Source organism: Cupressus sempervirens, chromosome 6 (assembly GCF_028749045.1).
Source record: "Cupressus sempervirens isolate cs-2001-9-10 chromosome 6, ASM2874904v1, whole genome shotgun sequence".
Taxonomy (NCBI): domain Eukaryota; kingdom Viridiplantae; phylum Streptophyta; class Pinopsida; order Cupressales; family Cupressaceae; genus Cupressus; species Cupressus sempervirens.
In genome coordinates, this window is record NC_143123.1 from 76,469,870 (window position 1) to 76,486,592 (window position 16,723).

Sequence of the window (16,723 nt, forward strand, 5' to 3'; positions counted from 1 at the left end):
TTTGTGCCTTTGACAAGAAAAATAGGTGAGTAGAAGTCAATGATATGTTGATCCAAAACCCAGCTCTAAGGGAAGAGCAATTGTAATATGTGATCACAAAGATGAGTAGTCTCTCGGAGGAAAAGCGCTAGACAATGTTGATCGATGTATCTAAAGAAGGTCGGCAGGGATGTATAGTGTCTAAAAAGACAATGAAATCTCCCTTTGATCTCATGGTAGGAGGGGCAACATAAAAAGAAGTGGGTCTCTATTTCCATCTCAAAAGTATGCTGACTTTCACAAGGCTATGATGACTTGTGAGGGTAGCTGTACGATTGAATCTACGAGCATGTTGTGGGCAGTTTCTCTAGGCTATGGGTGACTTGTGAGGATAGTACGCATAATAGAATCCCCAAGCACACCATACATGCTTTTACAAGGCTATGGGTGACTTCTGAGGGCAGTATGCATAACAAAATCCCCGAGCACACCATAAGCGGTTTCTCAAGGCTATGGCTGAATTGTGAGGGTAGTTTCACAATTAAATCCCCAAGAATACCAAGAGTGCTACCTCAAGGCAATGGGTGACTTGTGAGGGTAGTTTCACAATTAAATCCACGAGCAGAATACCATGAGTACTTCCTCAAGGCAATGGGTGACTTGTGAGGATAGTTGACACATGTATGGGCATGTGATGACATTCCGCATGCACTGTACTCAACCACCAAAGTCCTAGTAGTAGAAATAGCACCTCTTGGCTATTAGTTGATTGAGTGTGTTTAGATATTGCATTGTGGCCATTGCTTCATGTTGTGTTGCTCCATGTTTTCTCTTAAATAAGCCTATGATTTATTTGCACTCTATATACATTGATGGGTGTGAGTATGCTTATACCTCCTTGTATGCCTTGTGTTCTTGTTTGGGGCTATGTGACTATCTCCACAAGCATAGTGAGGCGGACCTGAGAGTACCACATGATTGAGTGGTGTGACAAGGCATTGTTGGGGACCGGTGTAAAAGTATTAAATCAGATTTAGTGGCACCTACATGAGTTCCTTTTGCACCTCTCTCTCTCTCTCTTCCAGTTTTAGTAAGAGTCATGCATGTATTCATGGATATTGTAATGTAGAAAATTTATGTATATGTATGTTGTTATACTCAAGTGATTTGGCCTTGAAAATCATGTTATTGGACCCTAACTAAAGAGGATGTTATGTATTCAGCCATATGTTGGAGTTAGCACAGTCTTGGGTGAATATTAACTCAGCTTGTGGGCAAGTTTGCTAGATTAAAGTCTCCACCAATATTTCAACACATACATTAATCAGTGCCTCCAACTAGTAATTAGCACCTTAATCCCTACTGGTCTAAGAACAGGCCATTTGTGTCAAGCAAAACAATGGAATGTGGGAACAGTTTAGGGGTCCTTGGTTGTAATGCACAAGCACAAAGTGATAGTGATTTTTTGTTCATTTTTGTTCATGTTGTTAGCATTGTTGTCCTAATTTAAGTGTGTAATGATGCTATTGCTTTAGCAATTGTAATGAACCAGATTTAGGGCTCCATCATTTATTTCTAACTTAATCTCTTATTTGTATCCTTGTATTATATTTTCTCCAATCCATGCTCTATGGTCTCCTCAATATTGTTCTTTCATCATCAAAGAAGCTTGTTCCGCATCTTCAACAATGGTGAGCCATGTATTTTGTTTTAGAGAACAGGTTTGGGAAGAAGGTGAGATTTTCAGCAAGCACAAATCTGTCAAGTCTTTTGGTAATGAATTGCTTACCAGATCTTTACTAGTCCAAGAATATTTTCCTTTGATAGGAGGGATTTAACCATGTTTAGATGAATCCATAATATCTGCCACTTATTCACCATTTAGATTCTTCACTTGACAACTTCCTTTTTCCCAAAAAAATTTAGAACTATTTAGGCATGTGATGGTTTTAGCATACTTGAAGAGATTCCAACAATGTTCTTTTCATAGTTGGTGGCATAAATGTTAACAATGGTAAAGGGGATGTTGACTTCTTAGAGTTTAAGACTGTTCAACATGTTGAGCATGCTCCTTAGAGTAGGCAGTGAAAAGACTTCTAGAAACTCTTTTCCTTCAATGATATGTATGAAACTGATTTTCTATGGAACTTAGAATACAAGAGACAAGAGATGGTAGAAGGGTCCATTATTAGATTTTTTTGCATGGGGCAAGGAATTAAGGTGTGATATGTTATATTGTCCCCATACATCCAATGTTCAACATTTATGCAAGTTGATAACTTTAGTAGCCTAAAATTATATTCAACGTCTGACAACATTGGAGATACTATTATTGGGAGAAACATTTCAGTCACGTTTTATCAAAGGTAGACTCTTGGAGGTGTGATATATTTTTTAAAATGCATTGATGTGAATGGCCATTTGTGAAGAATCAAACCTTAAATGTTGAACACTATAGTAGTTGGCAATAAATTAGGTCCAACAATTATTAGGGCTATCTAGATGGTTTAGAACTTCAGCATTTGCATTATTCATCGATTGCATTTGAGTTTCATTTGATTATATTGATTGGTGTTGATGTTTGTATTATGTTCACCCACAAAGGTCTGAATGCACTCCAAAATCCCTCAAGTCCTCATTTCAGCATGCAAAAAGTTCCCAAATGCACCAATGTACCCAGAATTGTGACATTTTTCACCACAGGTCCCACCTATCCTCTTAAACAACTTAGAGCTTCATTGATAGTTTGATTTGAATCTACAACTACTAGATTCAATTTGAAGGCTCCAAGAAAATTGTCCTTTATGTGGTTGGCATGAAGTCGAAGAAAAATCAATGCTCATCCATGCCACATTTATTATTGCATGACCCAAAGATTTACATATCATCTCTAGGCCACTATTTCAGCTTCTTTTTTCCAGTGATTTCATCATCATTGCACAAAATTTAACACACCATCAAGGGTATGGTGAATGTATAGGAGGCTCTTCTAACAGGCAACAAGTAAGATCACAGATTTTCACATGAAGATGCTGGTGTTTACAACTGTTTGTGCACAAGCACAAAGTGATAGTGATTTTTGTTCATTTTTGTTCATGTTGTTAGCATTGTTGTCCTAATTTAAGTGTGTAATGATGCAATTGCTTTAACAAAATCCCTTGCATTTTTTACGCTTAGTTCTAAGGGTTCCTTGGCGGGGCACTACGTAGCCAATACAACCAAAATACTTTCAAATAGAAACTATTTAGTAACCAAGATAGAAAATTCTTCTAATAGAGAACACTACATAGAACCAAATCTAAGACACTATCATGCATAGAACTGAATGTTATGGTTGTGATCTTCTTTTCAAATCTATGTAGCACAGAACATTATACTTATGTGTATAGATGCACTTCCTGTATGCGATCCAAAGCTCGTATGTTATCAAGTGTGTCCAATGATGGGGAGAGACCTTCATGCAAGCAGAAGATTTACAATGAAACAAAAGAAAAGAAAAATTTCTTATAGTAAGAACAAGTTTTTTGTGCTGCACAGGGTACCAACAAAATAGTATATAATATCTTTTTCTTTACGTGGCTTTCAATAAGGGTTGTTAGCGGCAAGTAATCAAAGAGATCTGTAAAATACTTCCATACATTTGCATTTCCATATTTTCTTAGATATTCATCGTAAAATCCATACCTGAAATTGCAAGAAAACAAAATAATTCTTGAACACAGTCGAAAAATTAAGATAAATTACAAATAGATTGACAAATTTTGGTCAGCTTTCTAATCTCCCCATTCAGATGCTAATATTTTGCCTCCCATAATTTAGATATAGCCTCAAATGGCAAACAATGTACGTGTCTACTTTAAGCATGATGATACGAAGAAATACTATTGTTAGTGTATGTATCTGCCCTATCAAATATCAAGGGTATGAAGGGGCTTTCAAATTTCCATTCTGTGATTTTTATCTAGAAAAATTGATTCTAAAGGACATGATTTATGGTCTTCACTTAGCTATTATTAGTTTTCTCTTTGAATGGTCACTGAGGAGTGTTGTTGCTTGTACAATCATTCTCAAAATCATCACTTTATCCTAGATATTGATTGTATCAAATTAATACCAGCAATAGTTTCTGTCTTGGATTGTTTTGTGCTAGATAACGCCAAGGGATCAATGCCCAAGAATCAGTTTTTAGTATTATCTAACAATCTCACAAGGATGGAGAAGTTTATAATAGCTCCTTGATTCACAATGTTAGAAGACAAAAGATCAATTTCCAAGAAAAAGGAAGAAAATTGGTTGGTGATGTAGTTTCCAACTCTTTGACTACTTAGTTATATCTTTCCCACTTTACCAATTGCAAATAACCTATGGTGAATGCGAATTTGCCATGGGGTAAATGTAGGTTAGCCACTTCTGTTGATCATTTAATATTGTTCTTTTGGTGGCCGTCACTATTGCATATGGATTCATAATTAGGAGCCTGTTGTATTGAAATGGCACTATTTTTCAAAAGCATATTTCAATATGCAATCAACTTTAACTTTTTATTCAATCTTCATATTCATCTTGCCCTTGATATAATCGTATTTGCTAGGTTTGGTTGAACAAATATGTCTTCTTTATGGAATAATAATAATAATGATTGGAGAAAAAAGGATTCTAAGAGTAATGGGTTTGTTTGTTTTGCACCTTGCCATCATCCTCCTCTGGATGTTGCCCTTGGCCCTTTCGCCGCAGAGATCGCCATAGAATAGTAGGGCAAGCAAGCAGTTAGCAGATGCGGGTCTCTGCCCCTCTCAATGCCTCAAGTTGAGGGAGATAGATGTAGGCTAGAACAAGAATTTTGGACATAGATGGCGATCAGGCTTTTGCGTTGAGTCAACTCGCTGTTGAAGTCTCCCGCCTTTCCTTTCCGAAGAACCAAGATACAATGAATATCGGTCCCTGTGTTGATTTCAAATGAGCATTTTTGGTTTTTTTTTCCCCCTTCTCTAATATCCTTGCTGCGGAATAGCAACGTTTCGAGCACCATTGGGCATTTACTCATAAACAAGCAGCCTTCAAAAACCCTCTGCACAGAATCCTCGAAGACTAACCAAATTTTCAAATGAGCATTTTTGGTTTTTTTTTCTCTTATATCCCGTTAGCATCGCAATTGTGATGTTTTCGAGTTATAGTTGAAAAAAAAGGGCCAAAAATTACATAACATTTTTTGCCATTGCAATTCCACTCCATTTGTATTGGAGATAGTGTCGCAATTGCGACGACATCAAGCTAAAATTGAACAAAAAAAGCCAAAAACACATTACATTTGCTTGCCGTCGCAAATTGACCCCTAATGTATTAGTGGAGGAGCATTTGATCCATATTTGAAAGGTGTTTGATAAGTTGAGAGAAGAAAAGTTGCTGACAAACCTGAAGAAGTGTAGTTTTGTAAAGAAGATGTTCATGTACCTAGGATTTGTAGTCTCAACAGAAGGTCTAAAAATAGATCCAGAGAAAGTGAAAGCTATCCTTGAATAGCTTACCCCAAAAAGTGAAATAGAGGTAAGATCTTTTCATAGATTGGCTAGTTTTTACAAAAAAGTCATAAGAGGTTTTAGCAGTATTTGTGGACCCTTGACTAAAACAATTAGAGGGGATAGGAAAGAGTTTAAGTGGACTATAGGAGCAGATAAGAGTTTTAATCTGTTAAAATAGAAAGTTACTGAGTAACTTGTTTTAGTACTCCCTAATTTTAACAAGGTGTTTCAAGTAGACTGTGATGCTAGTGGTACTGCAATAGGAGTTGTTTTGAGCCAAGAAGATAGACTTGTTGCTTATTTTGGTGAGAAATTGAATGATGCAAAAAGAAAATATTTTGTTTATGATCAAGAATTTTATGCTATAGTTCAAGCATTGAAGAAATGGAGACACTATCTTCTTCTTAGCGAGTTTGTTTTGTATACTGATCATCAAGCTTTGCAATATTTGAATAGTCAAGAAAACTTAAATCAAATACATTTGAAGTGAGTTGAGTTTGCAGAGTTATACATTTTTTTTGAAACACATGAGTGGGAAGTCTAATAGATTTGTAGATGCTCTTAGTAGAAGACGACTTTTGTTAACAAAATGTAGATAAAGGTGGTTGGGTTCAAGGAACTCAATACTTTGTCTCCAGATGATCCTAATTTTGGTGAAGTGTGGAAGGCTTGTACAAAACCTATTACACGTGATAGGACTAAGTGGTTAGATTTCATGATCTAGGATACTATGTTGTTAAAAAGAAACCAGTTGTACATTCCCAGAAGTTCAATAAGAGAGAATCTCATCAAGGAGAAGCATGGCAGAGATAAAATCATAGCTTTAGTTGATGAGAATTATTACTGGCCATAGTTGCAACAAGATGTGAAGAAGCTTGTACAAAGTTACAGAGTATGTCAGATGGAAAAAGGAGTAAAGTAGAATACAGGGTTATATTAGCCATTACCCATACCAAAGAAGTCATGGGAGGATGTCAGCATGGATTTTGTTCTTGGATTACCAAGGACACAACACGGGCATGATTCTATTTTTGTGGTAGTTGACAGGTTTTCAAAGATGAAACATTTTATTCCTTGCAAGAAGATTAGTGATTTGCATGTGGTAGAGTTGTTTTTCAAAGAAATGGTAAGACTATATGGTTTGCCAAAGAGTATAGTTTTTTATCAAGATACCAAATTTTTTGAGTATTTCTAGCGAACATTATGGAAGAAATTGAAGATAGATTTGAAATTCAATTCATCGCATCATCCACAGACTGATGGACAAATAGAAGTGGTGAATAGGAGTTTGGAAAATTTGCTGAGATGTTTGGTTGGAGATAAGCCAAAAGGATGGGTTATGATTTTTCCATAGGTAGAATTTGCATATAATAATTCTATCAATAAGAGTACTAGTAAATCACCATTCGAGATTGTATATGGAAGTAGTCCCAGAAATGCTTCTAAATTGCGATAGTTGGATAAAGGCAAGATAAGTAGTGCTAAAGTAGAAAATTTTGCTGAACATTTGAAGAATATCCATGAGGAGGTGAGGAAGCACATCATAAAGATGAATACATAGTATAAGGATAAGGCAGATGTGAAAAGGAGGTGTAAGGAATTTTAGATTGGAGATGAAGTCATGGTTCATTTGAGAAAAGAGCATTTTATAGTAGGTACATATAATAAACTGAAGATGAAGAAGTTTCGACTGTGCAAGATAGTGAATGGGCATGATTGTGGAAATGCTTATGAAGTGGAGTTTCCTGTTGAATTGAATATTTCACTAGTATTTAATATTTTAGATTTGACAAAGTATTATGAAGGAGGTGATAAAGATGAAGTTGTAGAAGCACACTAGAGTATTTTAGCAGCTAGATCGACTACAAAGGAGATTGAGGAGATACTGGATAGTCTTGTTGGAAAAAGTACTAGGAATAGAACTTATGAGGAATATCTAGTAAAATGGAAAGGGAGGTTAGTTGAGGATTCATCATGGTGAGCAACGGAGGAGGTTAACCATCTTAGTTTCCCTTTGACCACCTGAGACGTGATAGAGTCACTTCTCAAATTACCCCAGGTGTCTAATGTAGGATCATCCTGGGTGTAAGAGCAATCTTGCATCACCCAAAAAAAATTTCATTTCAGTCTTTTCAATTTTAATAAGGACTAGTAGATAGGGTGGTTACTATTTATGGAAACTTTTTATTTTTAGTAAGTTTTTCATACAAGCTCAAAATGTTCTCATTTTCTACAAGAAGGTTCATTTTAGAGTTATAAGCCTACCATATAAACCTCATTGCTATAACTTAAGTATCAGAGAAATTATTGTGGATTTTTGGTGGAAAATTTTGTAGAAAAATCTTCAAGCTCATCGTTGGAGGCCTTAGAGTGCCCAGATGAGGTCCAAAAACTTGATGGAAGGGTGTTTGCATTGTTTCAAGTTTCTAGATCAGGAGTTGGCATGAAAAGTGGTTGTAAGAGCCAATCAAAGCAACAGTTCAAGAATTATGGCCTTCTGAAGTTGGGCTACCTGAAATTCGTAAAATAAATTTCAAAGATGTATTTGGCTAACTCTATATCTATTGTTAGGCTCTATCGGCCCTAGGTATTATGTTTCATTGTCTAGAACCTTCCTAGGTGACATAAAATTTTCTATTTAAGAAAGGCGTGAACATTGTCTAGGACAACTTTAGGTGATAGTCCACAGCTTGTCTTGTAGATTATTGTAATGAAGGCACCCATGTGGGTTAGAATATTGTACTTTGAATTTTGTAATACTGCATGTGTGATGCAAATAAGAAGTCCATATTTTGTTCTCACATTTGTTGTTATTTCTTTGTTTCTATTATGAGTTTATGCTATTAAGGGGAGCACCCTTCATCAATAAGATGAATGGTTCTTGAGCATAGAGTGAGATACTGATAGTCATAGGTGCAAAAGGTCTCAAGTAGTGCATATTTCCAAGTTTTCACCACTTGGTAGGATTTTTAGTTTTAGTTTTAGTTTTAATTTTTTTTTTTTGAATTTTTTCAAGATTAGAAACTATGTCCAAGCATTGAGCAACAAAAGCACTAAGCATAGAACTTCTTGAGGTGTAATATGTTGATGGGCTCTGGGAGCTATTTACCTCAAGCGTAGAGAGATGATAAGCACCAGATCCAAATGCAATAGTGGCTATGTAAGGACCTAACCAATTAGGTTCAAACTTGCCCCTTTTCTCTCTAGTTTGCCAATTTTTTAGTGTTTCTCTAAGGATAAGATCTCCAACTTGAAACTCTCTATGATGAACTTTCTTATTATAGATGGTAGACATGCATTTTTGGTAAGCCCTCATATGAACAAAGGTATCTTTACATCATTCATCTAGGACCTCAAGCTCATGTATCCTTATAGCTCTATAATCTTTATCAATGATTAACCCTTTCAAGGAGACTCTTAAAGAAGGAATCTCAACTTCAAGTGGTAAAACAACTTGATCAGAACCATAGACTAGAGAAAAAGAAGTAGTGCCAATGGGTGTGCATATGCTAGTTCTATATGTGCAAAGCATGAGATTAATCTGAAAATGTCAATCTTTCCCAAACTTATGCACAGTTCTATGTAGGATTTTTAGCAATGGTTTTTTTTAAGCACCTGCTTGACCATTACCTTAAGGATAATAGATAGAGGACCAATGTTGTTTAGTCTTAAACCTTTTTACAAAGTTGTCTAAGGTCCTTATTCTTGAATTTTCCTCCATTATCAGTGACTATGGAAGAGGGAATGTTGTAGCAAAAATGATGTGATTCACTATGTACAAAGAAACATGCTTTTTTGTAGCAATAGAAAATAGAACAACACCAACCCACTTAGTGAAGTATTTTATAATAGTGATGATAAACTTAGCTCCACTTGATGACAAGGCCAATGTGTAATAGATAGACTCAAGTCACATCTAGGAGCATGGATTACATTACCATGTAGTTGACACTTTTTATAGGATTTAGCATAACATACAACATCTACTTGCTTAGTAGGCCAATAGTAACCAACCCTGAGCAATTTTTGAACAAGTGCAAGGCTATTAGAGTGTGATCCACAAATGTTGTCATGGACATCATCTAATGTCAATTCAAACTTATCCATCTCTAAGCACCTAAGGATCGTTCCATCTAGACCCTTCCTATACAAGTCACCAGAGACAGGGGTATAATAAGAAGCATTGCAGATGAGTTGGATTTTTTCATTACAAGATATCAAGAACAACCTAGTCACAAATGTAAGAGTAAATGGTAGCATGGTGGAAAGACTCATGACTAACTACAGTACAAATGACTTAGTTGTCAGGGGATTCATAGGTGGGGTAACATAGCTCTTCCACCAAGAATTCAAACTAAGATTCATGTTCTTGCAACTATAGTATAGATGCCAAAGTAGTCGTAGCATTTGTAGCCTTATTTTTGGCCCTAAGAATTTTTTGAAATGTGACAAAGGTAAAGTAATTCCTTGGATCATCTATCAAATTCTTATATGGGATCAATTTTGCATCCTCGATAGATATTCATTGTTAATTTGATTTATGAAAAAATGGGAATCTTTGTAGATATGGTGCTCAATTATCCTCCATTCAATAGCCACTTTGATACCATTGGTGAGAGCTTCATATTCTACTATATTATTGGTGCATGGAAGTAATAGTTTATATGAATCAAGTATTATGTAGCCATGAGGTGTAATGGATAGGATACCAATACCAATACTATTTTGAGTATGAGATCCATCAAAGAACACTTTCCAAGTTATGTTTGTGATGTAAATTATTGATGAATCTAGAAACTCTATCTACATAGGGACATTATCTTGGAGTGGTAAATTAACGTGATAATCTGCAATAACTTGTCCTTTAATGACTTTATGTTTAATGTATTGAATGCCAAGTTTGGATAGAATCATCATCTACTTAGCAAGTCTATCTGCAAGCAAACTTTACCTAGAAGATACATAAGAGGATCAATTTTGCCACTAAATGGATAGTATGAGCAAGCATGTAATGTCACAACTTTTGAGAGGCGAACATGACAAGAAGGCAAGCTCCCTCAATGTTATCCTAATTGATCTCATAAGTAACCAATATTCCACTAATATAGTATATAACGTGTTCCTTTCAATTCTCATCACATTGTGTTAGTAATACCCCTAGGGAAGTATTTGTAACTGAAATGTATAGTATCAAGGGTGTCCTAGGAATAGGAAGCACGAGAATAGGTGTTTCAGCTAAATATTCTTTGATTTGAGTAAGGCTCTTTTCACATTCATCATTCCACACATATGTAGATCCCTTGTGCAGATTATTATTGAATGGTTGAGACCTATCAACCACCTTAGAGATGAACCTCCTTATAGATTGTAGACGTCCTTGAAGACTTCTTAATTGACTTATTTTTTTTGAAGGTGGCATTTCCATTATAGCTTGTACTTTCTCTGGATCAACTTCAATGCCCTTAGAGGATATGATGTAGCCTGATAGTTTACTGGGAGTGACACCAAAAGAACACTTCTTAGGATTGAGCCTAAGTTGAAATTGTTCCATGTAGTCCAATATAAAACTCAAGTCATCTAAATGAAAGCTTCATTTTTTGGACATAGCTAGGGTGTCATCAACATAGTCTTCCATATTTTTGTACATGATACCATGAAATATAGTTTTCATAGCTCTTTGATAGGTAGCACTTGCATTCTTAAGGTCAAAAGGTATAATGTTCAAACAAAAGGTACCCCAAACACAAGTGAAAGTTGTTTTTTCTTGATCTTCGGAAGGTATTTTTATCTAGTTGTATCCCAAGAAGAAATCCATTAAGGAATACATTTCATAGCCAGCAATCATAACACTATCTTGTCAATGTTTAGATGTCGAAAGTCATCCTTAGGGAAAGCCTTGTTTAAGTCTCAAAAATTTGTGTGAATTTGAATGGACTTGTCATGCTTTTAAACAGCTACAATGTTGGATATCCATTTAGTTTAATCTATAGCTCTGATAAATTTTTCATTTAGGAGCTTCTCTAGTTCAACTTTCACTAGCAAGGCAATATGCAGAGTGTTTCCTTAGTTTCCTCTTGACAGGCTTGACACCAAGAGCTATAGACAAGTGATGCATGATTAAATCGGTGTCAGGGTCAGCCATGTCTGCATATGTCCAAATGAAGTTGATATTCTTTTCTTGAAAGAATTCAATGAATTGTGTCTTTTCTTCGGTTGACAGTGAATGAGCTAAATGTATGATCTTAGGAGACTCCTATGTACCAAGGTTGAGAGGATGTGTAGGCTCAATAGAACCTAATGCTCTATCTTGGAAATAGCTCAATAGACTACAATGTATCTCATCTTCGGGTGCATCAAAGAGGTTTTCACCCTCAAATGTGTCTTTATTTTTACTATTTTTTGGCTCTAACACCACCACAAAGTGGTCTTCGCCATCAAAGCTTGTTTTTTCATTTTTATTTGTAATTTATGACTAAGGTACTTGATATTTGACTCAATCATATTAATCACTAGCTCATTGGTGGAAGAGACTATTGGTTCAATAACATTTAGATAGAAGGTGATCTCATAATCATTTTAGAATGACGGTTCAGACCTTTGGTTTTGTATGGACCAATCAATGAGATTGGTGTGTACAAGGGATAATGATGAGGAAACTTTAAAGTTGGTGACATGGAAGGATTTGTCTCTAGTGATGAGAGAATCCAACTCTATAAGGAAATCTCCAAAGGTACCTTAATTAGGGTAAGCCCTGGGAGAATCATAGCAGTCAACTAAAGCAAGTTAAGAGTTTAACTTGTCCAACTCTACGAAAGATTCAATGACAGTGTTGGTTTGGTTAGTATAAGCATGTAGAATATCTACTGCCACTTCATGAGATGCATCAGAAAGAGATTCCCATTCATATTCATTTCAATCAGTTCTTTGATTACAAGATACAAGATGAGCAATATTCCTTTTAATTCTTTCTCTATTGGGGTCTTCTATGTCAGACTCATCAAATTCAAGCTATCTAGAAGTGGAAGCCTCAATAATGTGATCATTAGGTAGCTCATCTCCTCCCCAAAGGATGGAGGTAGATGGAATGAAATCATCTCCTAGTGTAGTAGTAACTATGGGTTGAACCTCATCATCTGAAATGCTAACCATAGGAGGTTCATCATCATAAATAGGAAGATTGTTCTCAACCCATAACCTAAGCCACTTGTGTCCTTACTTTTGCGTGACCTTTAGTATGACTCACAGGTTCAACAAAGGCAGGTTTATTATTGCTCAAAGGTTTGTCTCTAGGTTACCTATCTTCTTAAGAAATTGATAGCCTTTTCCATACATCTTAGGAGAAATGGGTGTAGCAAATATAACCTCATTAACTGGGTCTTCCTCTCTCTATATCCAATTCCCAACAACTCAATCCTCCTTTCATCTTCTAATGGAACTAAGGATTGAACAAATGTGCCATAGTTGGTCATAGTTGAGGATGAGGGTTTCATGCTATCAGATGGTTTTCCATAAGATCGTGGAGAAATTGGCAATGCAACAATAGAGTCTAAAGTATATTCCCCCATACTAATGCTCATCATTTTTAACTTCTTCTCACAAGAAGTAAGTGAGGATCTAACTTCATTAGCAGGTATGTTCTTTGGAACTAGTGATTCAATGGAAGTGAGTGTGTTTATTGACATAGATTTATCTCTAGGAATCACAACTTTGGTACTATTAAAGGGAATTTTATACATTGATGAAAGGTTGATGACACCACTTAGCTATCATGTATCCATGGTCTCCCTAGAAAAATGTTATACACAAGTGGAATGTCAAGAACTTGGAAAACCACATCCTTCCACAGGACCAACTCGAAGAGGGAGCACAATGAGACCTTTGGAAGAACCTTCAACCTCGTCATAGGCTTTGATTGTGATCTTAAGCCAAGGATCAATAGCAAATGCATATATCCCCAATTGTTGAACAACATTAAAAGAGATGATATTTAGCCCCACAACATTGTCTATCAACACTCGTCAAACTCAAGCATGGTGGATTTGTACTAACTCAATGTGTAATGCAAGGTTATGAGGGTGGCTAAGTGACTTGTCATCTTCTTCAGAAAATGTAAGATAATGTGGAGAGGATATGTGATTCACCATAGATTGGAACTTATTCCCATCAACATTAGTAGGGACACTAGTTGCACGCAAAGCCTTTTCTAGGATCTCCTTGTGCAAAGGAGATAACTCTAGTAACTTGAAGATAGATTTTTGAGCGGGTGTTTGTTGTAACTAGCTAACAAGATCAGGGATAACTTTAAGAAACCTCCCTTTGGAAAAATGTATAAAATTTTGGTGAATTAAACATTAGTTCAGGGGAAAGCAATTAATTTCTATTGGTGAATTAATTTTTTTGAGTAGGAAAAAAATTAATTTCATTGCCGATTTTTTTTCAACTGTATGAAATTTCTATAAAATTTTGGTGAATCTTCCATTATTAATAAAATCATGGACATAATTACACATACCTAGAAACTATGATTTTATTATTGTTACATGGATCCTAATTGATTATCAAACTTGAAACATAAATTTATACCACTTACATCATTATAGTTTCCCTCCAAATTATTGAATGGTGGTATGGAGGTAACATCCCTATTGTTTATAATCATTGGAAGATCCTAAATCAATGGCCTAAATCTTATTTTGGGCCAAAATTTTAAAAGGATATCGAGTTTTAAAGAAAGTCTCAAAAGTAAAGAAACATGTTCCACATCAAATCTATTTTGGGCAAAAGTGAGAAAGGATAAGAAGTTTCATGGAAAGTCTCTAGACTCGAGATGCATGTCTGTTAGAAAGGTTAATATTCCCTTAGATGCATTTAATTGGGATATTCCAAGGATCCCTAAATGTAGTTTGTCTTATTGTACACATGTGGAGGACATGTCATTGTTTCTCCTTTATTCCACATGTGAGGACAACACATTTTTATAATTCCTTTATTAAGGAATTTAGTTTATCCTCCTTAAGAGGATTGTGAAACTTTGCACACACCTATTATGAATGTGGCATTCATAGAAATGGGAGTTACACATGCAACTCCTTTCTCATCTCTTTAAAAGAGATGCTCCTCCTTCTTTCTTCTTTACTCTCATCACTTTGATGTTATTGTATTGAGCTATTTTGCTCCAACACACTCTCTCTCTCTCTTCTCTAGGCATTTGCCTTCATTCATGATACTCACAAGGGGTTTTCTTTGCTTTCCCCTTATAAATCCTTGTCTCCATTGTTGAACCATCTTGGTGTATGCTCTTGGATTTTGCTTATCTCATGGTAACATTGTTTCACACTTAACTTACTTGGATTGTTTCTCATTCCTTGCTCAATCTTATCGTTTCTTACAATGTCGAATCCACATACTTAACTTGTAGCCTAAAAAAATGTTCCACCAAATATTGGTTAATATGGCATCGATTAAGATAAGAATTGGAAATTTTAAGCAAATATATATAATTTACCATAGGGAAAAAATAGATTGCATTCACGAAGTCATCACTAAAATACAAATACTTCTATATTATTATTGGTGGTTAGCCTATGCATGGGACCCAATTTTTGTATAGTGCAGGCAAGATGGCGACCCCAAAAGTGCAAAACAATTAGCCAAATTGGGGGTCCATGATGAGTGAGATTAGCCACTTAGCAAATTTTAGCCACTAAATTTATCCTTGAACAAGATCATAAGTAGACTTAGCAGCAATAGCATTTTTCTTAGATGAGGTAGCTTGTTTAGTATTATCCATGACCGTAAGGACAACTTTGGACTAACCCCTAGTGACATCGTTGGTCTTTCACCACAAGAAGAAGAAGAAGAGGAGCTTGCAACCCTAAGTGAAATCATAGGTCTATTGTTATCAAAGTGTTAGCAGGAATCAATAGTTCACAAAATTACTTTGAGCCTTTTGTCATCAGTATCATAGTTAGGCCCTTTGTAAAGCTTGGGCCCCATCATGTAGACACTCTCCTCAATAAATTCAAGCATGTTTATGACATTGTTGGTGTTCGTGTATGCGTAATTGATCTAAGCGTCATTACCCTTTTTGTTTTCTTTTGAAGTTTCTCCTTGATCGTATTTTGGTATTGTATGCACCCTAAAATGGTCACCCAAACTATGGGCCCCCATTATTCAATTTATCAATTTATCAATTTCCTAAATCAATGGTTTGCAATATTTTATTAAATCAATTCAAATCAATTTCCTTGATCAAATTTGATTATTTCATTTCTAAGGTTGGTCATTTTATCCTAAGTCTTATTTAATTAAAAGAAAATCTCCCTTTTAATTAAATAAGATAAGCTCCCATTTAATTAAAACAAAACCTCTCTTTTAACTAAATGATTCATCCACATTTAATTAATTAAGAGAAAAACCCCTCTTTTAATTTAATTAAATATTTCCTATTTAATTAAAAGAACTTGCTCCCTTTTAATTAAATAAATCCCCACTTAAAGAGGAAATAAAATAAATGAAAATTAGAAATTCCTCTACACTTAAATGCACATCTTTCTAAGTGGGATTCCATTGGTGGATCTTTATTTCACACGGATCATTCTTTCTCCAACCTTGATTAAATATTTTTGCCTCTTAATCTTGATCATCCAATCTTCTTTATAAGGGAGAGTCCTCTTCTCATTTTACACACACACACTCTAGACTATTGTTATGTTGCAGGTTTGGAGAGTGATTTTTGAAGGAGTTTGAATACTAAAGCTTTTTGTGGAGAACTTCTATCTTCTTATCTTCTTCTCTCATGCATGCATGGCTTCTATCATCATGATCCATCCCTACATTTTCATGTTAGCTTAGATCTTGCATTGATAGATTTGAACTTGCATTGATAGATAAGATCTTGCATTGTTTTGTATTATTATCATATAGATTAGCTTTCATCTCTATTTGTATGCATATTGGATTTTTGAATCTCTCATTTTATGGTGTACTTGCATGGACACAAACTAGGTCAAAACTAAGGGCCTTCATTACAAACCCTTGCACTCCATGAATAGAGAGCTATGAATCACCATTTGAGACATCATCCTTGAGCAATCTTCGATATAATGACTCAGAGAAGTGTGCTCACATTTTAAGTATACAAGTATAGGGTCCTTGAAATCTTTATGATCATTCTTAACCACTCATTAGTAGTAACCTTCCCTTCATCAATGTGGTCTTGTATC